The 27,836-nt window shown below is 39.6% G+C and overlaps 1 protein-coding gene and 1 long non-coding RNA gene across 3 annotated transcripts in view; one reads left to right on the top strand and one right to left on the bottom strand.

Annotated features, from left to right (window-relative positions):
- Syn1 (Syntrophin-like 1) overlaps positions 1-27,836 on the bottom strand; it is a 453,675-nt gene that overhangs the window by 274,372 nt on the left and 151,467 nt on the right. The gene's annotated exons all lie outside the window — the stretch shown is intronic.
- Positions 1,822-26,782, top strand: LOC143266590 (uncharacterized). Its single transcript, XR_013041533.1, has 3 exons — positions 1,822-3,268; positions 5,805-5,939; positions 25,637-26,782. It is a non-coding gene; the product is annotated as an uncharacterized LOC143266590 (long non-coding RNA).

Here is a 27,836-nt window from a genome sequence, read left to right as displayed (position 1 = left end):
AACGCCTTTAAACTCTCGGCTACCGAGTTCCTCCGTTCGCATGTTTTTCGTACGAGTTTAATATTTTTGCCTAGTACGTTCGTTACGTTTTTAATTTTTAGTTTAATTGTTGGTTTGATAAATTAGAAAATTATGGTAGGTTTAAGGGACTTTAAGTGTCATTTATTACTGGACAAAAATTATTAAAAATTAGGTAAAGTAAATTTCTGTGTGCACATGCTGTGTTTCACACATGTGTACATAACATGTGAATAATGAATGAGAAAAAATAAATTCATTCATGATCAAAAATCTGAAGTCAAATAGTTTATTTAAGCACTGTACAATTTAAAAAACTCGATATACGAACTACAATATATACGAAATGTTCCACAGAAGAACTCTATACAAAAAAAAATGTTCGCGTATAAAAAAATATATTCACAATGAAACGTTCGAAATCAAAGGTGTCCACAATAGATGGCAAAGTGTACACGTAACTTAAAAGGCAATAGAGTTGCACGCAGTCAACCGTATAAGAGTTAAATGCATCTCGCAATGGTGGAATTTTGGTAAAAAAAAAAAAAAAACGAAACTAACCCGAAAAGTAAATACTTCAAAGCGACAACAGTCACTTTTAACCCCATTTCCATAACAATTAAAATGGAAGTGAACTGGCGTCAAGCGAAATGCACTGTATCTAAACGATCTACGGGTCGAAAATAAATCGTTGGACCGATTTCGGCCGGGCCAAACTTCATCACGGGGTGTGCTCGCCGTAATGACTGGGTAGGGGGTTGAAGCCAGGCACCGTTGCTGCCAGAGCTTCCCCTAACCACCCGCCTAAAGCCTGCGGTTAACCGAGACCAGGTGAGCGAACGTAGCCGCAAGATAGGAATCGATTTAACGAGAGCAACGCCGACCAATCGAGATCTCTCTCTGTCTCCGAGTCACCTTCTTCGACAATTCTTCGCGCCTTCGAAACATCACCGAACACCTGTTATTCCAACTTATATAAGACACGCTTTAAGGGTTTTCTTCCGGAAATCTGAGGTGTGGTTTGGGAAGTTGCGTTTGAGAAATTTTGACGAAAGTTGTTTTGAAACTTCATGGTGAAGATGTCTATTTATAAAGGTAAAATGCGTATCTATGGAAAGTCTTCTATGAAACTAAGGTGTCTATGAAAGTAAATATTCTTCTATACAGAAATCTTCGGGATACTACTCTAAATACTCTTCTATTGTATAATTAAAATACTTGGTTACAAAACTTAAGTAGGATATTAAGTCTTGTAGGATCCTACTTTTATAGAATATTAAGACGTACATGTGTTATCCCAAAGTACTCCTCTGCCAGGACCTCAATTCTCAATCTGAGAATTTGAAAACATAGAACTTTACAAAGTTGCAAATTACAAATTACAAAAATTTCAACACGTGTTGCTAGGAGATTTAAATCAGTACATTTGACACAGTAAAATCGAAGATACCCATAAAGCTAAAATATCTATGTAATGAAAATTGAGTAGCCTTCTATGAAACTATGATGCCTATCTATAAAAGTGAAATATACTTCCCTGAAATGATATTAAAATTCCTATCTTCCTATCTATAAAAACAGTTATCTATGAAACTAATAAACCTGTACGTGTAATACCTTTATAAAACGTGTGGTACACGTGTAGTACCTTAATGAAATGGATTTCAGTGAAGATACCGATATTTCGAACGAGAAATACGTCGATACACTTGTGTGTACACAAAGATTATCGGGCAACGGTACAAAAAAAGCGTATCGGTTTGCTATATCGCATGATAGGCGTAGTTGATTGTGTACCTCTGATCAAGTTATTCGATAGAACTACAAGAGCAGTCAACACGTTAATCCTCGAACAGAACAGTGAACCAATCCAGTTTTAAAGCAGAAATCTCGCGGCACGATTGACGAATCGGTGGTCGAAATATTTTGCCGTGCATCGCAATTTTTCAATGCAACGGTTGTCCGTCGTGTCACGAGTGATCTGTGAGTTTTACCATGCAAAACATCGCCGAAAACAGAAGGGAAGGATTGTAATTCGGCTAGGGTCGTTGTAACCGAGCGTGACACGCATCCCGGGGACGTAACACGCATCGATCGTTGTTTGAAGCGAAGAATCGGAAAATTGCTATCGTACGAAATCTGAACGGATTCAATATTTGGAAAAGTTGTGTTTAGCAAATCTGGTGATCTGCCTTTGCTATGAAGTCTTAGAGTTAAACGGATAATACATATGTATGCATACGTATGTGCGTTGCAGCGTCAGCAGTGGATCACAAATTTATCCTGAGAACACCTCTGACGGTGTGGTTACTGTTTAGAGTACTTGAATGCAACTTTCACTGAAACTTTGACATAGCTTGTTTTGACTGCTCGTCTAATTTTTCGTTACTAAAATAAATATTGTAGAAGAAAATAATATGTAGCAGCATCAGCAGTAATGACAATTAAACAACGTAAATTAGAATTCTCAAACAAGTGAATATAAGTGGACCCAACAAATGAATTTGTCTACCAACTAGAGTTTATATCGCAAAATAATTGAATGATTGCTCGAGAGTCTCTTCGATTTCTTACGTTTTTCAAAAGCTCGTGGGTACACATTTTTGTGACATTGATAAGGGACCAGTTACTGATTTTCTATGGGTTTAGCTAAAATTCAGGAGGAAATGGAAATACGAGTGACGTATGAAGTGGGTCTCTAAAGTGATCTAAATAATAAATCGCAATACGACATGAATAGAAAACGAACTAAAGCCTTCACTAAGGTTAAGCGTTCACCAAATGTGACTAACCAAAAAATACTTAAAATGGGACTTAAGTGCTGCTATGGTTAATTGATTTGAAACTATAAATGTGAAGGAACGAAAAACCTTATACTATTGTATAAGAGTGTACCAAGAATATTCTTGGTACAAGAAGAAGAAGAAAACCTGCTGCTAAAGAATTGATTTGAAACTACAAACGTGAACGAACCCATTAAACGAAAACAAAGAATTGGGGCAAGAACGTATCGTGAATTAGACCACGTTGACAAATACGAAGGAATCTGCGTACGCGTCATAGAGTTCGCGAGAATCGATCGAGAGCAACGGACGAAACAAAAGTAAAAAGAATCGCGTAGATATACGTCGTCAAGTGGCGTTATATCGGCAACGAAATGGCCGGGAAGTGAATTATTGCCGGTCGTGGAAAAACCGGGTCGAGCGAGGAACAAAGTAACACGGGCCGACACAATGGATGCTGTACGAACGTGAGCATTTCTGCGTGTCCTGGTGATATCTTTTTATTTTTCGAAAGAATCACGCACTATCAACCGACGGCGGAATTTTTCAATCGAGAAAATCGTTACCGTTAGTTCTCTCTTTTTCTCAGAACGAATCGTTTCGAATTCCCGTTTCGGTCTCGCTCTTCGAACGTTCGAAGGATCGATGAGAACACGCCAACTCGACGTTTCTTGAGCAGTCGAGGACACCTTGAGCAACGGGTTGTCTAACAAATTGCTGATTTCTCCGCGGCAATATGAAATTTTCCGCTCGGATAAGGACGAGCGGGGGCGAACGCTTTAACGTGGAACTCGCTCGGGATTGAACGGCTAAAACGAGGGGGCGAGATAAAGAAGCTCGCTGTTTTTTAATATTTCATTTATAAGCAGAGTTCCTTGGGCGATCGATATGTTTTTAATATTCTTCGGTACGATGGAACGTTCGAAAGTTTGCTGGGAACGGGGACTCGCTCCATGTGCCACGTTGTGATTTTATTAATTCAGAAAATGAGACATCCCCGGTCTATACTCATTAATAGAGTACGTCGAATGTATGAGATCTAAATTTTATTCGTTGGGAAAATTAGGAACTAAGATGCGGTGCGATTAATAATTACAATATCGAGTCTAGTTGTAGAAATTTGAGAATCTAGGGATTTTGTGAATTTGGGTTGATTTATGGCTTGTAAGGAAATGTGAGGGATATGGGAATTTGGGGATTTGGGGATTTGGGGATTTGGGGATTTTGGGATTTGGGGATTTTGGGATTTTGGGATTTGGGGATTTTGGGATTTGGGGATTTTGGGATTTGGGGATTTGGGGATTTTGGGATTTTGGGATTTGGGGATTTGGGGATTTTGGGATTTGGGGATTTTGGGATTTGGGGATTTGGGGATTTTGGGATTTGGAGATTTTGGGATTTTGAAATTTTGGAATTTGGGGATTTTGGGATTTTGGGACTTGGGGATTTAGGGATTTGGGGATTTGGGAATTTTGGGATTTGGGGATTTGAGGATTTGAGGATGTGGGGATTTGGGGATTTAGAGATTTGAGGACCTATGGTTTTGGGGATCTAGGGATTTGGGGATCTATAAATTTGGGAATCTAGGGATTTGGGAATCTAGCGATTTGGGGATCTAGAGATTAGTGGATCCTGGGATTTTTGGATGTAGGGATTTGGTGTTATAGGGTTTTGGAGATCTAGGGATTTTGGGATCTAAGAATTTTTGAATCTAGGGATTGGGGCTCTAGGGGTTTTGGGATCTAGGAATTTGGGGCTCTAGGAATTTTGGGTTTTAGAAATTTTGAAATCTAGGGATCTGGAAATCCGGGAATCTAGGTATCTAGGAATCTTGAAATCTAGGAATTTGGGGAACTAGAGACCTGCGAATCTAAGGATTTAGAAATTTGGAAATATAGGAATTTCGTGATCTAGGGATTTGTAAATGCAATAATTCGAAAATCTAAGAATTCAAGGATTTTAGAAATTCGTAGATCTAACAATTACTAAAACTACAATTTGGAAATCTAGATATTTAGGTATCTATAAATTCGGAAATCTAAATATTCAGGGTTCAAGATATTAGAGAATATAAAAATTCCTATATTTAAGTATTAGGAAATTTAAAAATTCTTGACTCCAGATATTCAGATGTCAAGAAACCCCATAAAGAGATGTGAAAATTCAGATTTTCTAGAGATGTTTCTAATTCAGAAAATAACACATATGTCACATTACGATCGACAAATTACCAAAATTTACAAATATTCAGAATTTCCAAATTTCCAAATTCCAAAATTTCATATTTCTATACTTTCAAGCTACCAAATTTAACCTTCCTCGAGAGACCTAAAAAAGAGCCCAGGTTCCCAATAACTTCCAGTAAATAAATTTGACAAATTGCCTGTCTAACCCCTTGAAAGAACACCCCAGCCCATAACGGGCTGCATCCCTTCAGCCTTATTTAACTTTCCAAGAGCGTGCGTTGTATCGGTTTCTAGCAGGGGTCCGCGATTAGATTAGGAGCGTCGTTTGAACGGCGTCGTCTCGTCGATGGAAAACGACCAGTCTGGAAGTTGGACGAGTTAATTCGTTCGCATTCGACGACGCGATAACACGTCACCGGCAGAGGTTAATAGTCCTCCGTGGGACTCCTCCCTTATTGTTCCAGCCCCATTTATCCAGCAGTCACCCGTTCGCCCTCTGGCCGAGGTGGCTCGTTCCTGCGTCTTTCTCATAATTAAACGGCCACCAAATCGGCTTACATGCTTGCAACCTGAAAATAACCTTCCGACTCCGCTACAATTCACCCCTTTCATCCTCTTGCTTCGTATTTAACCCGCGTTGCTCACTGTTCACTCCTTCGACCTTTACTCGCCGCAATCCGATATTTTCTCAAGGTTTCACGTTCCTCGGCTTCGTTCGTTTCGACGCGGTAATATTTTATTCCCCGAATTAACGAGTGTCTCGGTTTATTTTATACGGAAGTTCTCAAGGATATTCAGCCATGCTTCTTTCTCGCAGGTCGAAGGGAACAAAACGAATAAGGGTCTGTTTCCTTGTTGCTGGATTTGGAGATAGACGCTCGTGTTTCTTGGATTCCTGGCTGCTTGGGATTAATTGAGACACTCTTCCTGCACCCCTGCGAGCCAGATACCGGTAAGCACTTAAATTAGTTTGTTCTACCAACCTCCCCGACCGTCGAAGCGGCCAATTTTCTTTTCGGGCGCCTCGGATTTATCTTAACGAAACGAACGAATCTTTCTACTTCCGATGCTGCGAGAATTATGTAGGACAAATTGAATATTATAGGATCAAAACTTCTTCTTTTATTTAACCCCTTGGGAGATAATGAAACTGAAATTTTCTAGTTGAAAAGTTTGATGAATTTGAGGTTTATTTCTCCATCATTTACCCATTGCATTATGACTTATTTATCAAAATAAGTCAGAATAAATCGAAGCATCAGAACTAATTAATCACAGATACAATATTGTAATGAACAAAGAAAGTTGAAATGTTATGTCAATTTGGTATTAAGCAATCTTTAACTATACACATTATTGGACTTAAACTCCAAATCAGTGTATTAAAAATTCGAGTAAAATTGATCACAGCTGAAGTGCGTCATGAATGCGTCACGTGTGAGGCACGAGTTAGTCACAAGTTAGCCATGAGTGCGTCACGAGTGCGTTATGAATACATCTGAGAGCGTCATGAATGCGTCTGAGTGCGTCATGAATGCATCTGAAAGCGTCAGGAGTGCGTCATGAATGCTTCTGTGTGCGTCAGGAGTGCGTCATGAATACGTCTGAGTGCTTCATGAATGCGCCTGAGTGCGTCTTGAGTGCGTCATGAATGCGTCTCAGTGCGTCATGAATATGCCTGAGTGCGTCATGAATGCGTCTGAATGCGTCATGAATGCATCTGAGAGCGTCACGAGTGCGTCATGAATGCTTCTGTGTGCGTCATGAATACGTCTGAGTGCTTCATGAATGCGCCTGAGTGCGTCACGAATGCGTCATGAATGTGCCTGAGTGCGTCATGAATGCGTCTGAGTGCGTCACGAGTGCGTCATGAATGCGTCTGAGTGCGTCGCGAGTGTGTCATGAATGCGTCACGAATGCGTCATATGTGCGTCACAAGTTAGTCACGAATGCGTCACAAGTCAGACTCGCCAAAGAAATAAAAGAAATCAACCTCCTAACCTACAAGTTTATTAGCAGTTATATGATATAACTACCTAATTAAAGGCTACCTAATTATAGTAGTAATAAATAAAGGACGTTGAACTGTTAGGTATATTTTGCACTTAGCAATCTTCAATTGCACAAATTACAATTGATATTAAAAACTTGATCTTCGTGCAAATTTAGTAATTGACGAAAATATAATAAATATCGGAAATATAGAAATTGCCAAAAGTATAATAAAAATCGTAAATACAGTAATCGTCGAAAGTATAATAAATATCGCAAATATAGAAACATACGAAAGTACAATAAACGTTGTAAATATAGTAATTGACAAAAGTATAATAAACATCGTAACTACAGCAAACAACCCGCAAGAAGACCCGTCGAAATCGTGCACAGTAAGAATCAACGAAGTTAACCGATTTATCAATCAAGATCGAAAGTACCGCAATCGGTTGTTATCGAAGCAACGAGCAAAGGAAAGTTCCACAAGAACCGATTTCTTCTTGTTGCGTTTCCCCGAACGATTTCTCGTTCAAGTTTGTGGATTCTTCCGGCGGATAAAACGTGTATACAGGGATAACGAAGTTGTTTGTCGAGTACTTTGCGTGTCGTTGAGTTTTACCGGTCTGGCTTCTACCGAACGTATGAACTGCCGTCCATTATCGAACACTTAATCGGATAAGTTCGATCGGTTTGTTGAATACTGTTCTCGTTGTAATAAGCTTACCAGGAACAGTTTCTAAACTTGCGGCCTTCATCGTGTTTCAAGCATCGGCTATTCGATTACACACAGAGTGTGTACACATCTCGAGCATCATTTACAAAGCATACTGTCGGTCAAAGGAAACACGATTCGCGATCTTTGCGTAGTTTCACCCTTTTTTTTAGGGGAAAGGATGAAATTTGATTGCCAGCAAACTTTCGAATTTGTGGAGTGTATCAAATGCGGGTGGGTAGCTTTTAGCGGGGTTTTGGTTAGGTTAGGTAGTTTTGGAATACCGCTATGTTACTGTCGGCCATATTTGGGATTTTTTAGGTTAGGAAGTTGAGAGTGGATTCTCACTTGGGTGTAGGAGAATTTGGATATTTCGAATTTGGGACGTGGGAATTCGGAGGTGTAGGAATTTGGGTATTTGAGAAATTAGGGTGCGTGAGAATTTGAATATTTGAGAATTTGGGGGCGTAGGAATTTGAGTATTTGAGAAGTTGGGTGCGTGAGAATTGGGGTGCGTGAGAATTTAAATATTTGAGAATTTGGGGGCGTAGGAATTTGGGTATTTGAGAAATTGGAGTGCGTGAGAATTTGAATGTTTGAGAATTTGGGGGCGTAGGAATTTGGGTATTTGAGAAATTGGAGTGCGTGAGAATTTGAATATTTGAGAATTGGCGGGCGTTGGAATTTTGATATTTGAGAAGTTGAGTGCGTGAGAAATTGGGGTGCGTAAGAATTTGAATATTTGAGAATTTGGGGGCGTAGAAATTTGGGTCTTTGAGAAATTGGGTGCGTGAGAATTTGAATATTTGAGAATTCGGAAGCGTAGAAATTTGGGTATTTGAGAAGTTGGATGCGTGAGAAATTGGGGTGCGTGAGAATTTGAATATTTTAGAATTTGGGGACGTAGAAATTTGGGTATTTGAGAAATTGGGTGCGTGAGAATTTGAATATTTGAGAATTCGGAAGCGTAGAAATTTGGGTATTTGAGAAGTTGGATGCGTGAGAAATTGGGGTGCGTGAGAATTTGAATATTTTAGAATTTGGGGGCGTAGAAATTTGTCTCCTTGAAAAATTGGGGCGCGTGAGAATTTGCCTGTGTGCCAATTTGAATATTATTCGAATTAAGGAAATGTGTAACATTAAACACCTGTAAATTAGACCCCATGATAAATTTTATATTAGAAAATCTAAAACAGTACAACTAGCATCTCGATGCTTTGTTTAACCGCACGTCAGATAATTTCATGCCCCTTGCAACCACGCTAAATTACCACGCGTTGCACCGTCATATAGCTCCATTAAGCTTTTCCACTTTCTAAATTAGCTGTCCGTTAAAATTGTTAAATATGGTGTGAACAATCCTATCCGAGTATAAAGTTCTTAATACGTCGCGTTACATTCCTTGAATGGTTTCGCGCGAGCTTGGTCACATAATTCATCAAAGTTTTGTAGGTCCGCTCGTCACGCAAACATTCTGACGTTTCTGTTAGGGCGAGAATGGCTATACAATGGAAACTTGAAGTTCGCGAGAAACTCCCAAGAAGTTGGTCTTCGGCTAAACTCAAACTTCGAGAATGGTCCTCGGATGGGACTCTTTTGTACTTTGCGTTAGCAACGCGCTGATCTTTCAGCCGTCTCGCGAGCTGCGCAATTTTGGTGATGAAAGGAGCATCGTGTAGATAAATCGTATCACTGTCCTCGAGAACTTGTTTCGTCCGTTGTATTTTGTTGTGGACAACAATAATCGTTTATTGTGTCATGTGTTCATTGTACATTGTACTTGTTTAATTATATATTATACTGAGTTAAATTATGATACTGAGTTTAATATATCATATGTTAATTTTATTAGTTGGCTGTTTAGGATCATATGTTATATTAGTGGATTAATTACATCATATGTTAATTGTATTTGTCTGTTTAGGATCATATGTTATATTAGTTGATTAATTACATCATATGTTAATTGTATTTGTCTGTTTAGGATCATATGTTATATTAGTGGATTAATTACATCATATGTTAATTGTATTTGACTGTTTAGGATCATATGTTATATTAGTGGATTAATTACATCATATGTTAATTGTATTTGTCTGTTTAGGATCATATGTTATATTAGTGGATTAATTACATCGTATGTTAATTATTATTTGACTGTTCAGTTATATCGCATATCAAACACATTTGTAACTAGTTGACTGATCAATTATATCATAATAATCACGTTAATTAGCTGTTTAATAATATCATGTAATAATGGTATTAGTTGACTGCTTAACTATGTCATATGTTACTCATATGAGTTAACTATTTAATTATATAATACATTAGTTATATTAATTGACTGTTTAATTACATCATATAATACTCATATTAGTTGATTGTACAGATACATCACATATTAATTATACTAGTCGACTGCTCAATTATGTCAAACAATCACATTAATTAATTCTTTAATGATAACATATAATGATTGTGTTAGTTGACTGTTTAATTATATCATATAGTAATCATATTAGTTGATTGTTTAGATACATCACATATTGATTGTACTAGTCGACTGTTCAATTATGTCAAACAATCACATTAATTAATTCTTTAATGATAACATATAATGATTGTATTAGTTCACTGTTTAATTACTTCATATAATACTCATATTAGTTGATTGTACAGATACATCACATATTAATTGTACTAGTCGACTGTTCAATTATGTCAAACAATCACATTAATTAATTGTTTAATGATAACATATAATGATTGTATTAGTTGACTGTTTAATTATATCATATAGTAATCATATTAGTTGATTGTTCAGATACATCACATATTAATAATGTTAGTCGACTGTTCAATTAAATCATACAATAATTATATTAGATTGCTATTTAATTATATCATACAATCATAATAAGGGACTCCTTAATTACGTCACATATTAATGTCATCAGTCAAGCATTTAATTTCGAATGATCTCAAATTATTAATCAAGGATAAAGAACCATAGTACCAGAACTGACCACGATTATCTCAATATTGGCAGTATGTCAGACCGTTTAATGATATCGCACACAAGCAAATTATCCCTAACAGGCCGCGCAATCAAAGCCCAATATCAAAGGGAAGACAGTGTTATACGTATTCGATTTGGAGGTTCCCGGTCCGGAATGCCGTCCTTCCTGGTCCAACGACTCACAATCCAACGACGGACCGGATGGAGACGCGTGTTCCGGAGGAAGCTGTAAGGGCAGAAGGGCAACCATCGACCGTTACGCTCATTGATAGCGTTTAATTAGTGGCGGTCGGCAACGCAAGCCGACCATCGTCCACCAGCCGGCTCTGTTCGACCGACAAATTCCAACTAATTTTCACACTCGGCTTCCTTTAATTAAAATCCCGGCCAGAGATTTGCTCCCTTTACGGATACCGGCCGTCTCCTTTGACCCGATACTTCGTAACACCGTGCCTGCCCGTGTTATGGGATTACAATCGTGGGACGAGCTGTAGCGAAGCTCGTTGCGTCATTTCGCGAAGGTAAATGACGCGAGGAATCGTTTCCGTGTTGTTTGCTGCGAGGAATGTGCTCGAAGAATCAACCGGGAATCCGTGCGAGCAATTTCGAATCCTATTTACCGTGCACTTTGTAAAGGGTGCAAATTGACCGTTTTTGATATTGAATGGAAAAAATTCCTTCGATAACGTATATGGTTGAACGAAGATCTTGATCGCTTCTCGACAATGAAACGATTTCTATATTACGGCAATATAACGCGTCAAGGTGCACGATATAATTCTTGTCGTTATGTGTAAGGGTGTAATGGTCAGTACAACGCGGACCGATGTAACGAGCTAACGAGTAGATTTACAATGTGTGATTCCACACGTGATACAGCCAGCGAATGGTTAATCAACGGGTGCTCGTATGCGTAGTTATTCAACATGTAACGCTTAATTATCTAACGCGTGGTTATGCAACGCGGGGGTATCTAACTCGTAATTATTCAAATTGTGACAGTACTCGGTAATATTTAACATATACTTATACAGTGATATCCCGCATTTATCCAACGTGTGATTACTTAATGTGTGACGGTTCAACTCGAAAATATTCAATGCTTAGTTATTTAGTGGGTAGATATCTAGCACGCACTTATTCAACGCGTGTCACTCAGTATGTAACGATACAAGTCAAAGATATTTAATGTGTTGTTATCCAGCGTGTGGATACCCAATGCAGAATTATCTAATGAGTGGATATCTAATGTGTAGTTTTCCACCGCGTTGTTATACAGCGTTTGGTTATCCAGCGCGTGGTTATCTGACGCGTCATTATCCAGCACGTGATTATCCAATGCGTGATTATCCAATGTGTGATTATCCCATGCATGATTATCTTATGCGTGATTATCCAATGCGTAATTATCCAATGCGTAATTATCGAGCACGTGCTTATTCAGCACGTGATTATCCAATGCGTGATTATCCAATGCGTGATTATCCAATGCGTGATTATCCAATGCGTGATTACCCAATGCGTAATTATCCAATGCGTGATTATCCAATGCGTGATTATTTAATGCGTGATTATCCAACGCGTGATTATCCAACGCGTGATTATCCAACGCGTGATTATCCAATGCGTGATTATCCAATGCGTGATTATCCAATGCGTGATTACCCAATGCGTAATTATCCAATGCGTGATTATCCAACGCGTGATTATCCAACGCGTGATTATCCAACGCGTGATTATCCAACGCGTGATTATCCAATGCGTGATTATTTAATGCGTGATTACCCAATGCGTGATTGTCCAATGCGTAATTATCCAATGCGTGATTATCCAATGCGTGATTATTTAATGCGTGATTATCCAACGCGTGATTATCCAACGCGTGATTATCCAACGCGTGATTATCCAACGCGTGATTATCCAACGCGTGATTATTCAATGCGTGATTATCCAACGCGTGATTATCCAATGCGTGATTATCCAACGCGTGATTATTCCACATGCAGTAATACAACATAAAATACTTAACGCGTTGTTATCCAGCGCGTGCATACTTAACGAACAATTATCCAACGCGTGGCTATCTATCACGTGGTTATCCAACACGTGATTATTCAATATGTAGTGATACACCTCGAAGATAATCGACGCGTCGTTACCCAGCATGTGTATATCTAACGTGTGGTCTAACGCACTGTTATCTACCGCGTCATTACACAGCGCGTGATTATCCAACGCTTACTTATCTAACTCGAAACGACCCGTGACAAGCAAACCACGTTAATCGACACTAAACGTATATCTCTTATGTCGATCAGTGTCCCCTTATAACATTCCAACAAATGAAGATTGCACCGAGCAGATAATCTTTGCGACTTCCGTTCGAAAGAGCAGCTAATAAAATCGAAGATTACCCGGGTTCCTTTGAGAGAAACTCCGACATTGGTGTACGAGTCCCAGAATAACGTTAGGTTTTAAGAAAACAATGAAACGAACCGTAGGAAGGAAGATCGAAGAGAAAACGGATAAAAATAAAGGAAGAAAGGAAGGAAATGGGCTGGTCTGATAAATAGATAAATAGGGTCCGGGAGACAGAGAATTGGAGGCCTTGGCTCTCGCCCAATCGTCGTGCATTAACGTTCCTGAAATCGAGGGGATCGTTTCTCACCGTTTGTCCCTTTTTCCTTCCATCCTTCCTTCCTTCCTTCCTTCCTTCCTTCCTTCCTTCCTTTCTTGGTCGAGTTGGCTCGGCAACGCAGAAAGACCTTCGAATTCGTCGAGATAATTCGACGGTTAATCGAGCGAAACGACTCCGTACTCGCGGAATCAAGTCCACGCTTCTTCTACTTCTACTTCTTGTTCTTCTTTTAGCGTTCCCTGTGGTTGCACGGTCGTCTGGCTCGATTTCCCGTACCAGTTTAAATCCAGATAGCCGGCCCTGGGTTAATATCTATCCGAAGCCACGATAGACGCGATCTTAATGGACGGCCGTGTGCGACTTTAATTCGTTCCTTCGTTATCGACGGCGGAATCGTAGCTGGACCCGGGGATATTGAAAATTAAATATTGAAACTGCTGTTGCACGCGGACCAGCCGATCTGCTGGCTCGAGAATTTTTATTTCGCCCGGGATTACTTTCGAGCTATGGGAAGATTGGAATTTCGTACTTAATGGACGAAATATTCCAGCCGGTTTTATAAATGGGGTTAAAATGTCAGAATGGTCGGTGCTGTATTTGTGGCTTTTCCGTTAATATCCCTTCCATTATATAGCTTCATGTTATATAACTACGTACTGCCATTAAATATCAAATAACATAAAGAGACAAGAAGTAGAAACATAAAAAGGCTTCGCAAGAGTCAATTATGAAAATTTTTCTTGTTCCGAATCACAAATTATCGATTCTCGAGGTCAGATGCCGGTCAACGTCTACGAAGAGAGAAGCCCCTTAACACCATTTAAAGTTCCAATCAGTTAACGATCAACGATCGAACAGAATCATTCGAAAGCGGTCTCCAAAGATCGCTTTACGGGCTCGGTTTCAAAGAAGTTTCCCAAGGAAGAAGTACGCTTCATTATCGAGCAGCTCGTCGGTGCTTTTTCCCGGCGGTCTTACCTCGAGAAGTAGCAATCAATCAAACGGCGAGCGTATCTCGGCTAAGACCTTCGGTAAAAGAACAGGGCTGCGAAAAGCAACGATAATAGAGGGGTCGAAATTAGCGAAGAACGAGACGAGCCGCGATAAGCTCCAAGTAAACGTCCCGACAAACTTCGCTGTGAAAGTTGCCGAGCCTCCTTCCGGTTACGGAAGTTCCACACGAAGCCGGAAAGGGTACCAGGAGACTAGCAGCGGCTCCCTGCGAGGAAACAATAAGACAATGGCCCGCTGGGGACAAGCTCACAATGAACGGGCCTCGAGATACAAGCCGCTTCTGACCGACGCTAGGGTGCCTGAATGCTCCAACGCACCCTCGTCCCGTGCGACGGATGGATATAAATTTAAGACGCTGGATTGTGTGCGAAAACAGGATCCACCGGGGATATTAAAGAGATCTCATTATATTGATGTAAAGGATATAATATAGACTCACAACGATGTAACGAATATATTTAAAAATGTTTGATATGGGTACATTCGGGTTTGGAGGAGACATGTGTGAAAAATTGATTTTAACAGTTTCAGTTTTCATTTTTAGTTTTCTTCCGGTTTCATGTTCTAGGTTTCAGTATTATTAAGCTTTAACAAATTCCTAGGTTTCGAATTATATTCTCAGGTTTCTGGGTGATTAAATTGCTATTACCATATCGTCGAGCATCTAGCATCCAAATCTCTACATCCTCAAGTACATTACTAATTTCCTGCAACCCTAAGTTCCTGTATTCCGAGGTCTACATCCCACAGTATCTACATTTCTAAATCCTCAGAATTTCTGTATGTTCGAATTCCTACATACCCAAATTCCTGCATGCGTAAATACATTTACAGATACCTATATGCTCAGATCCCTACATACCCAAATCCCTATATCTCCAAATCTTTACAAGCTGAAATACGTATACCTGCAAACTCTTATATTCCCAAGTTTCTAAAACTCGAACTCCGTACATCCCCCAATTTCTACATTCATAAATCCCGACGTCCCTAAATCCTTACATATGTAAATCCCTACATTTCCAAATCCTTACATATCGAAATCCCTACATCTCCAAATCCTTACAAGTTGAAATACTTATACCTGCAAACTCTTATATTCCCAAGTTTCCAAAACCCGAACTCCGTACATCCCCCAATTTCTACATTCATAAATCCCGACGTCCCTAAATCCTTACATATGGAAATCCCTACATCTCCAAATCCCTACATATCGAAATCGCTACATCTCCAAATCCTTACAAGTTGAAATACCTATACCTCCAAATTCTTATATCCCCAAATTCCTACAAACCCAAACCCCTATATCCCAGAATTCCTACAACCCTAAATTTCTACATCCCTAAGTCCCTACATATCCAAATCTCTAAATCCTCAAATACCGAAATATGCAGATTACTATATCTACCAATTCCCATATTTCCAAATCTCCATATTCTTACACCCCTACATCCCCAAATACCTATCTCCTCAACTTCCCATAATCCAAGTCCCCAAATTCTCCCCGTATCAAATCTTCAAGTACCAAAATCTCCACAAAAGTACATTATTAAACTCTCCCCCTCTTATCTAAACTCCTCCCTCTCCAAAAAAATCCAAATACACGTTTGGTCGAAAGCACCTTCCTAAGAACCTCACGAAACGAATTCTCCGTACACAGCAAAGACATTTTCAAAACTTATAATCCGGCAATTGCGAGGTATTAACGTCGGAAGAATGTTGCAAGGGCTGAATAAAACTGCGAAAACATCGTGAGGAAGTTTCGTAAATCAAACAGAGCGTGCAGCCAAGGGGGGAAAGAACCGGCGAAGAAGAGTTTGACGAAACAGAGCACGGTATCGAGTCGTCGAGGCGATATCCTTTCAGAAGTTTCACCGGGAGTTCCGTCGTGCTCCCGGAAATTCCGTTTTGCTCTCTTTCCCGCTCGTGTCCGCTCGTTCGAATGTCTTAAGGTTACGCTCGTCCGAGTTGCTTCGCGCGCTACAGACGATCCTCCTTGCGGAAGATTTAAATGGTCTGATTCGGTGTCGACCAGCCGTGTCTTCTTCCCGAGCCGGGGGTCCCGGTTCGACTCGCGATCGCTCGACTTCCAGCGGACGGTAATTGGAATGGACGCCTCTTTGTCGAGCGTGCTGACGCTTTGCTCGCCTCGTCTTTTCAACGATTTTGCCAGTTTTACTCGCGAACTAATTGGGAACCGAGTCGGAGACGTTGCACGCTTGCTGTTTTTGGTTCGTTGCCTTCTTAGTGTCATCTGTTTGTTCCTTCCAGTTGATCTTTGCTCTCGCGCAGTTATGTAGGTCGGATAATGAAAACATCGTTGTTATTCTGGAGGCAGATCTTGCGACGGTGTAAGGCTGCTACCTTGCTTGCTACGGTCATTATTCGCTCGTGTTGCTCACTTATTTTTAATGTGTAGGGATCTGGTGAGTTGGTAATTTGGTGATTTGGTGATTTGGGGATTTTGGCATTTTGGGATTTGGAGATTTGGAGATTTTAGAATATAGGGATTTTGAGATGTTGAGATTTTGGGACGTTGTCAATTTGAGGATAGAGGGATTTTAGAATCTGGGGATTTAGGGACCCAAGGATTTAAGGATCTAAGGATTTGGTGATGTAAGGATTTAGAGATCTAAGGATTTGGGAGTCTAGGGATTTGGTAATCTAGGGATTCGGGGATGTAGGGATTCAGGGATCGAAGAATTTGGGAATTTAGGGATTCGGAAATCTAGGAATTTTTGCATTTGAGGATTTTAGGATCTAGGAATTATGGAATTCTGGAATTTAGAGATTTTAGGAACTAAGGATTTTGGAATCTGGGAATTTAGGAATGTAGAGACATTGAAATCTAGGGACTTTGAGATCTGGGGATTGGGGAATCTAGGAATTTGGGGATCTAGGGATATGGGGTTCTAGGGACTTGGAGATCTTGGGGTTTGGGGTCTAGGGATTTTTGGATCTAAGAATTTGGAAATCTAGGGATTTTGAGATATAGGGATTTATAAATCTAGGAATTTGGGGATCTAGGGATTTGGAGATCTATGTATTTAGGGATCTAGGGATTTAGAAATCTAGGGATTTGAGGATATAGAGATTTGAGAATCTAGGTATTTAGGGATCTAGCGATTTAGGGATTTAGGGATTTGGAAATCTAGGAATTTGGGGATCTAGGGATTTGAGAAGTTCAGGATCTCGAGATCTATGGATTTAGGAATTTATAGATTCAAGAATTTAGAGATTTGGAAATATATAAACTTAGATATCTGGGAATTTGGGAATTTAAAAATAGAAAAGTACCAATAATTTTCAAATCTCCACATTTTCAAATTTCCAAGTTACCAAATTTTCAAGTTTCCAAATTTTTCCATTCTCAAATTTTCAAAACTTCAAATTTCCTCATTTCCAAGCTACAAAATTTCCAAACCCTTAAATTTTCAAATTTCCAGCTTACTACATAGTTACGCTTGAAAATTTCAAAATTCCTCGAGAGGTAAATTCCCCTAGATATATTCCCCAGAACAGCGTATACTCGCTAATGTACTCTCGAGTGGAACGAAAGCACTTTTTACATAATAACGATTTTACTCCTAAATATCAAACATTTTTTAGCTCTCAAATTTCCTACATTTTGAAATCCTCTAATTGCCATAAATTAATATCCTTAAATTTCTCCACCACCAAATATTTCTGTATTTCCCTATTTCCTCAATACCACCATTTTTCACCAGTGTCTCATGTTTCACAAAACCCACAATGAATACTATTCTTTTCTTCTCTACACATCTCTGTACTTCCATATTCCCCTAATTACCTCGGAAAATACTATTTTCCTCTTGATCATAATACAAAGTACGCGAAAACATCGCGGAAGCTCGAGCATCACGAAAATAAAAATATACTGACTCACTAACAAGATTTCGATGCAGTTTCCCTCTCGAATTAGGCAAAAAAGGATTCAGCCCGAGGAGGCCGCATTGTATCCACGGGCACAAAGGGGTCCAGGCAATTAACTGACCTGAAAGAGAAAACAAAACGTGACGGTTATCAAAAAGAGAACGTTAATATCGCGAAGAAAGTTTAGGCCGTTAATTTTTGTTAAAGGCACGCGGAAAAGCGAAGACACGGTGAGCCACGAATAATTACCGAAACTTTTCGCGAATTTCCTCTACATCCCCGTCCACTCAGCGGGCAAAAATTGCCCGGTAAAATTCACCGTCGACATTCAACTTTTCCTATTCAACTGGCGTGGAACATCGGGCAACGATTTAATTTCGCCGGCTCTTCAAATAATCCTCGAAACACGACACGTTCGCGCGTCACGCGAGAAAACAAGCTTTTATTATCAATTATCGTTCAAATGTGTTATTGTTGCCCGATCTGGCGGGATCTCGAGGGTAAAAATATGGCGCGGAGGATATCTGAGGAAGGTCTGGCGAGCATAAATCGTCGAAAGCGTGTAATAGGCACTCGGAGGAACGCGATATCGTGACTTACGTTTCGACCGCGAAACAACCCGCCAGATAATTAATTATCCCGCGGTCAGATAGATACGCCGTTGAAAAATCGCCCCGTGAACGATGCACGGCCCTTCACGATTTATGCTTCCCAGTTAATTATCTTGACTTCGCGAAAATCCGTCCCGTTTTCAATTACTACGTGAACGCCGCATAATGCTTACAAGCACACGATTGACGCTATGTTTGCAGAATTTATTAAGAAATTCTGACTTAACGGGAGGAATATTATTCATCTCGTAATTGGCCTTGTGCTTTTATAGCCTGGGACGTAATTTATAAACGGTGGCTTCTTAGGCGCTCGAGTATAATGTGCTATTTTATTAAGGTTCTGCATTTTTAAATTCTGGGTCTTTTAAAAATTTAATTATTGCAAGATTTCGAAGTTTCAATGTTATGAAAGTTCTGCATTTTTAAATTCTGGGTCTGTTAAAAATTTAATTATTGCAAGATTTCGATGTTTCAATGTTATGAAAGTTCTGCATTTTTAAATTCTGGGTCTTTTAAAAATTCAATTATTGCAAGGTTTCGAAGTTTCAATGTTAGACATGGATATTTCAAATTGGAAAATTGGAAAAATTTTACGATACTTGAAGTCGTAGAATTTTTAAATGTCAGTATGAGTGTTTTCAAATTTAAGAATAATTAAATTGGACACCCAAGGTTTCAATAATGCGAGGTTTCAAATTGACAAACCTCCGAATATCAAAATTCCAAAAATGGGAAAGACCAAAATTCCAAATTCACAAATTCCCAAAACGATAAATTCATAAATGATAAATTTATAAAGTCCAAAAAGTCCCCTAATTTCAGAATTCCGAAATTACAAAAATTACAAAAATTGCAAAAATTACCAAAATTACAGAAATTGCAAAAATTGCAAGAATACAAAAATTACAAAAATTACATAAATTACAAAAATTCCAATAATTCCAATAAATACAAAATTTACAAAAATTACAAAATTTCAAAAACTCTAAATTCTCGAAATGACAACCCATAAACTCCCCAAAATCAAGAAATTTAAGGATTTAGAAATTTGAAACTTCGAAATTAGGAAATTTAAAGTTTCGAAAATTTGACAATTAAAAAATTTGGAAACTTGAAAATTTGGTAACTTGACAATTTGAAAATTTGGAGATTTGAAAAAATTGATATTCTTCTATTTTTAGATTCCCAAATTTCCAGATACTTAAATTCATCTATCTCCAAATACTGAGATCCTGAGCTTCCCAAATCACTAGATCCCCAAATTCCTAGATTCCCAAATCCCTAAATACCTAATTGGTTAGATCACTAAATACATAGATTTCCAAATCCCTAAATCCCTAAATCGTTAGATCCCTAAATACCTGGATTCTCAAATCCCTAGATCCTTAGATCCCTAGATCCCTAGATCCCTAGATCCCTAGATCCCTAAATCCTTAGATCCCAAAATCCTTAGATTTCCAAATTCTTCAATCCAAAAATCCCTAGACTCAAAAATTCCTAAACCCCCAATCCCTAGATCTCCAAGTTCCTAGATCCCCAAATTCCTAGACCTCCAAATTCCTAGATTCCCCAATCCCTAGATTCTAAAGTCCCTAGATCCCAATATCTCTACATTCCAAAATTCCCCGATCCCAAAATCCCTAGTTCCCAAAATCTCTAGATTCCAAAATATCAAACCATCAAAATCCCACAATATTCACTTCCCAAAGCACACCGCTTATCCCACAGTAAACCCAGAATTCGATCACAAAAGCAAAATTTTACAAAAACTTCTCGAAACTAAGAACGCAGGTACATCCAAATAAGCGTTTCCTGATTCCATTCGAAAGAGTGAACAGAGAAGTCCAGCGGTATTTTGCCAGTTCAGTTACTTCTTATCGCTGGAAACTCCCTAGACAATCCGTGACATGGAATCCTTCGACAGAAGTCGTCGGAAGTTTCTGGCTCGTTCGTCGAAACTATCGAAAAACTCGTTTCTCGTTGCTCCGTGGAGTCCTTTGGTCAATTAGTCGGCTCTCGTCGGCTGATTCGTCGTCGTCAATTAGCGCGAAGAGAATCGGATTTCCACCTTCTTGCGAATCTCTTTTATGACGAGACGCACCTTCCTTGTGACAGCGCTCAAATTTCGATCCTCGATGTCTCTACGAGGTCATATCCGCTAAATAAACGTGTCTAGACGCATTAATGACCCTCCGGAAAAAAGATATTTCTTCTGCATTTGGAAACTGATTAATACGGATATTCCTCGAATAAATTTTTTATCACTTCATCCATTATTGTCTTAAAAAATTCTACGCCAGAAACAGGTTGAACAGATTATCCTCTCTTTTTATATATTTATATTGTATGCATAGGAAATTGTACTCCAAAATTTAATACATAATATTTCCAATAAAATTTAATGATCCAAGAAGTTTATATGTGGAGTGAAAAAGTTGCTAAATCTGAAGGAACGTACTTCAATTATTGTATCATTATATTTTATGATAACAATTTTAATAGTACAAAGTTATTTATTAAATTGTAGATAAATACCCTTATACTTTATTTTATTATTTTCATCAGTTTTAATTGGAACAAATTTTTTTATTTGAAACTTGAGTTCATCTAACGATCGAATATTATTTCGATCTCTTTATCTTTTTTCTTTGCAAGAATCATTAGATGTCTGACTGTCCATCAGAAGCCTCGAAACGAGTCAATTTTGTCTCAGCTTGACACCTCTTTTTATCGCAAAACTGTCTCACGCGATGGAAACATTTCCGAACCTTAAAACGCAATGTATCAAGATGATTATCGATTCTTCGAAACGTGCTTCCGCGAATCCGAGAAGCTTCGCTCGTTAATCGTATGAAGGCTAATTAATTCGCACGTCCGTGTCAAACCTAAATTTATCTGTGACGGCGTAAAAATAAAAGAGTCACCGAACGTTCGTTACCGTCGAACCATGAAAGTCGCATTTAACTGGATCGAGAACAAGGATCTAGCTGCGTTCCTATTGGCTGTGTTCTGCCTGCGTAGCTCGTGCCGTAGGATTAAAAGCCGTCATAAAGTCTAACGTACCGTAAAATGAATAACAAACTTCAGGTAGCTCTTCTTTCGATGAAACTCTAAAAGAGTTAAAGAACTCTTTTTCCTTGGATGTCGTTCGGTACGAAACAACGGGGTTGATAGTTCATTTATGGTTTTATAGGATTTACGGTTAAACACCTAGTACAAGCCTTACAATATTTAGCTATTTTATTATTATAATCATCTGGTACCAGTTTGACACAGAATTCTACTTTGCACGATCACCTGATACAAGTTTGAACAGAGTTGAGCTATTTTAGTTACTATGTAGTTAACAGTATATTTAATATTATGTTTGATTTTTGAAAATGTACCAAATGTTGATTGGACATGATAGTTCCCTATCTTCCTTTATATTATCTCCCTAAGAGCTTTCTCAGTTCTTTCTTTTTCTAAAAGCAGAACAAAGTAGCAAAGCAGTATTCTCAAGTTTGCGTTGCATTTGGGTATACAAGTACTGTCAGCAATCTGGAAATTACTTAACGTATATATGGATGTCCTAGAGATGAAAGGGTCGGCCATTTTGAACATTTTGTAATATTCCTAAAATTCGAATACTAGTAATATTCGTGACAAATAAATAATACACGCAATTCACACTGTCTCACTCAGTGTCCTGTCACTGTCTTTCTGTCCTTTGCTATCCTTGGCTGACTTTTACTGTCCTTTGCTGCTCTTTGATCTAATTCATACGCATGGTCCCTCATCCAACTGATTCCTACCGTCAAAAGTACATCTGACTCAAAGGATGCGTCATCTGACTACTTTGATCTCCTCCACACAGCAATTACTAACCAACTCGGATAGCTGATAATATGTACAATCGTACTGTTATGGCATGACACATCGCCGTCAATGTCTCATCTTCTGTCGTCAACGTGTGCTTCCAAAGCGATAGACCAGAGGTCACACCGCTATTATCATCGATACGTCAAAACCGCCATCATCACTGATACATCAAAACCACCATCATTGCCACATCAAAACCACCATCATGAATGTGTCAAAACTATGTAAGCATTCTTTGTCTCCGTATTGCATAAAATGTATGGAATGCATGAAAGGAATGGACAGGAACTTGTAGGAGTTACTGTGAATCTTGCTATCTAGCCCACCAAGCTAGGAGACAGATATAACACCTCACTGGAACGCGTACATGCAACTTCTACCCATCCACCTTCAATTATGCTATCACCGAAGAGAGAAGACTTGGTCCGATCAGCAAGGACTTCAACTTGACTCCATTTCTGTTTAATAAGTTTTAAGTTTGATACCCTTTATTACATTAACGTAGGCAAACCCTCAACAGAATTGAGAGAGCGGCAACTCTTTGTAGGTGACGGAACGCTCGTTGTGTACTAGCGAGAAAGTCTCGATCTCATGCGCCATCTAGCAGCGAGAAGTGAAACCACCATATGTAACATACATTAGAGAGTGCAAAGAATTGTCTGCAGTACCTGATCCTAATCTTGTAAAATAAACTTGAATCTGTGAATAACTTCATCTCCTTCGGTTTGACAGTATAATTTATCAATATAGAAGTACAAACGAACCCAACGAAGAAAGCGCAAAGAAGAACCGTAAATTCTCGCGCGAACGAGCCCAAAAATCGCGAAAGCATCCAACGCTCGCGCATTCACAGAGCCGGCTAACGAGGAGCGCCGCGCGGAATTTTTTATAGAGCGGTAACAGAATACTGTAAATCTATCAGCGCGTTCAATTTGTCAATCCCGTGGATCTCCCGGTTCTCTCGAATTACCCGTTGCAGCGTGGCGCGCGATATGCTCGCTTAACCGTGCCGGGACCCAGTTGCACGCGAATTTTTCGTTGCCGCGATTTAACCCCGTGCGCACGTCGAACCGTGAATTCACCCCTTCGGAACCGTCTATGTATACACACGACCCGCCCTGACCCGTTCCTCGCTACTTTCCCGGCATTGCTCGGTTTTTCGCCAACGTTTTGAAAAGGCTTTTACGAGCGGAACCATTCGGGGAGAGTGACCGCAACCGCAGCTTTCGAGCATTCGAAAACGCTCCGTGCACGATTCGCCCCATCGAACCGATATAAACGCGGGATCTTTCAAAAGTTCCACGTCCGAATACCGCCGAGACGGGGAGCTCTTTATTCCGCGTTTATTCGACGATCGAAAGGGAAATTCGCACTTTCGGGACAACGGCTGATCGGAATCTTTAACTACCCCTTAACCCCGCGTTTTTCCAGCTTTGGCTTTGCATTTTTCTGCTTTGAGACCGGATTTTGACGATTTAGGAATTTTGGAAATTTTTGAAGTTCTTATGGTTAGGTTAGGTTTTTTACGGTTTAATTTTGGGACTCTACGATTTATGAAGTTTGAGACTTTAAGTCATTTAGAGTTTAAGAATTTTATACTCGTACATTTTAAGTGTCTTGGTATTTTTGAGAACTTGATCTTGACAGATCCAGAATTTTTTAACTTTGCATCTTTTACAAATTAAAAATTGTTGAATTTTTGATACTTCAGGATTTTTATAGTTTAAGAATTTAGGAATCTTTGGAACACTTTAAATTCTAAATAGTTTAAGAATTTTATATTTTTACAGTTTAAGTGTCTTGGAATTTTTTGGACTTGACATCTACAGTTTAGAAATTTTAAAGTCTTACAACCTGAAAATTTTTGAATTTTTGGTACTCCTATAGCTTTGGAAGTTTATAAGATTACGTATTTCCTTCACAGACTATATTTTTGTTATCCAATTTCACATGACAGTAAATCCAAAAAACAACCATTTTGGAAAGTGATGCATTAAAGTTTGTAGAACAGTTGTTTGCTTATTCTAACGCATTGAATACTATCTCTATAGCATTTCTATCCATATAGCATTACTATCTCTATAGCATGATCTCTCTAGTAAATACCAGCGAACATGGTCGCACAACAAACAGTTCCAATCCAATCTTCAATATCTCCAGACATAAAAATGCACCAGTTATCCACTTCCCCGTGTTTATTATACCAGAATGTTATATTAAATATTATATTTCACCGTTTCGCATCTGGCAATTTCAGCAACGATGAAAAGCAAGCTTTTCGTTGTTGGGATATTTTAATAACGATATTCGCGGATCGCGTATCCACACAGGTCGAAATTGCAGTTCCAGCATCGTCGGGTTTGATCCCCTTTGTAGGATGAATCTTCGCGGTTTCTGAAAACTAACCCCGTCGGATTCCAGAACACGGTCCGCTCGTTGCGCCACGGTTATGCGTTTATTACGACCCTCGTACGCTTTTACCTCCGCTTTTTCCGAGATAACCTCGAGATATTATCTGGCAATCGAAGATCTCGCAATATCTTTCGGTTGTTTGGTTCGGCAAAGCCGAGGGACTCTCGATAGACGAATTACACCGGCATCTTGCGGCAAGCAGATGGAGGGGATGATTGGGGTAATGGGGAAAGGGGATGGATATAAATTTGAACGCAGATTCTTATCGGATCTTGGGGTTGGTTACACTTTTAGCTCTGGTTAGGGAAGATGTAAGAGGTGCTTGCCGATAACGTCTCTGTTCGAAAGTTGTGGCTAACCTTTTACTCCCCAGATACAAATAAATTTCGCGCATAAATTGTTGTAAATTCCCCGATGATTAAAAGACGGAACACTATAATAAGTACGTATATGAATATATACACATTGTCATACGTATTTATATTTACAGAGCCAGACAGAGGCAATATGGACTTCGCTTGAAAGTAAAGAACCATCCAGCCAGGAAATTTCTGTTTTAGAACAAGAAAAAAAATGATTGCGAATAATGTAGCGAAAGAGCAGAGAGAAGCTGGCTAGAGAAAACATAGCAAAAGAAGGTACAAGAAATAATTAGAAGGGGGGGCGAAAAGAAAACGGAGGCCAGGGAATGGTACACTGCACGAGCAGCTAAACTGCCGGCGGGTCCGACCACCTTCTTCCTCCTATCTCTTAACTTTTGTACCCTCGAAAGTTAATTACTCGGGGCTACTGATAAGGATCACGGTCTCCTCGTGGCCGTATCTGGCCGCCACCGGCACCGCCACCGCGGAAATGGAAGTGTCGAAGGCAGAGAATGCTTAGCTAGAGCGGGAGGATGTTTCGGCCTCTTAAACTTCTCTTCTAGTTAGAGGCGAGCGAACGCCGGTACGAGGATGACGAGCTTCCGAAAGGAGACGAACAAAGGATGAAGAAGGTGGCAGAAGAAAGGAGACGAAACGGAAGGAGACGAGGCTTCCGGGATTTCTTCGCGAAGACGAGAACGACCGAGGACGTACGAGAGGCAAAAAAGAAGAGCTAACCTTCTTACACCCATTACCGGGGGTTAGGAAGTATAATGTCGTTAATTCGACGTTTTCGCGAGCTTCCGCCCGTAAGAAGCTCTCGCTCTCTGTCCCCCTAAGCTGTCCCTTCGGGGACCAAACAAAGTTCCTGCGAGATCCAATTGACCCGACAGGCCGTATCCTGTCGCTTCGATGCTTCGCGCTTTACTCGACATTGCAATCTTTTTATTTTTTAACAGCTGCTACAGTGTTTTTTAAAATGGGGTCGTAATTTCAATATAGGAATTTAAAAATTCTTTGCAATTTATCTTTAATACATCACATTTTCTGTTATGAAAAGACGTCGCTTTTAAAAGACAGCTTTTATGAACGATACATGGACGAATGGCTAATATCAAGCACCGTATCGTATTATATGACCGCATGACCTCAAAGTGTTCAATTTTGCAATAAAACTTTATTACGCAAGCACGCGCATTCATTCACCTTTACTGCCCCAATTACGGTTTTCTCTGACAGGTTAACCGTAGCAGGAGAACGGGGATTGTATTCCATGATGGGACACGAGTTTCGCGGCCGCCATTTTCCCGTAGGCCGAGTTCGCGTGACGCCTGCAATTATCGAGAGACCTGTTCATACCAGAACAAGAAGGACAGCGAGAGAGAGGGAGAGAGATAGTTGCAAGGGTTTGAAACGGAGCTTAGAGCGGCCGGCAACGAACTGGAACGACCAAGTTGGAGGATCATGGTTCAGAAATTTCGACTCGCCGTCTGAAACGGATGCAATAATTACGCGGCGTGGCGCCAGGGCCAAGAGCCTTGGGCGAGACGCTTAAATCTCCAATTATACGCGGCTGACGGTGGATCACCTTCCGGTAGCTCGAGCCCGCGTTCCAGCCAGCAAATTTCGATGACGGGGACAGAGGAAGGCGATGACACCCTTTGCTGATTCGATTATTCCACGGGAATAAGTGGTGCTTATTGGTACAGCCGGCAAATTACACGCTTCCATCGGAGAATAGTGGGCTAGAAAATTTGCCCTTCACACTCCAGTACCAGCGTGCTCAGTTGGAACCTCTTGCTTATTATATCGAACAAATCGATCGACTAAATCGATGGTATATCTGTTAACATTTTTTCACTTTCACCAAGTTCAAATTTGTGAAACATCAACGCTTCAAAAGGCATCTAGGAATTTGGAGATTTAGAATGATAGATATGAAGAAATATAGTAATAAAGAGATGTGAGGTGATAGAGATGTAGGAACATAAGAATGTAGGGGGATAAGTATGTAGAGGTATAGGGATATAAAGGTATAAGCATGTAGAGATATATGAATGCAGAGGTATAAGGATGTGATGGTGTAAGAATGTAGGAATCTACGAATGTTGGAACATAGATATGTGGGGTCATAAGGATGTAGGGATATAAGTATGTAGAGGTATAGGGATATAAGGGTATAAGCATGTAGAGATATATGAATGCAGAGGTATAAGGATGTGATGGTATAGGAATCTACGAATGTTGGAACATAGGTATGTGGGGTCATAGGTATAAGGATATAGGGATACATGTATGAATGCAAAGGTATAGGTATGTAAAGCTATA

Source organism: Megachile rotundata, chromosome 2 (genome assembly GCF_050947335.1).
Source record: "Megachile rotundata isolate GNS110a chromosome 2, iyMegRotu1, whole genome shotgun sequence".
Classification (NCBI taxonomy): Eukaryota; Metazoa; Arthropoda; class Insecta; order Hymenoptera; family Megachilidae; genus Megachile; species Megachile rotundata.
This window is presented reverse-complemented; position numbering and strand designations above follow the sequence as displayed.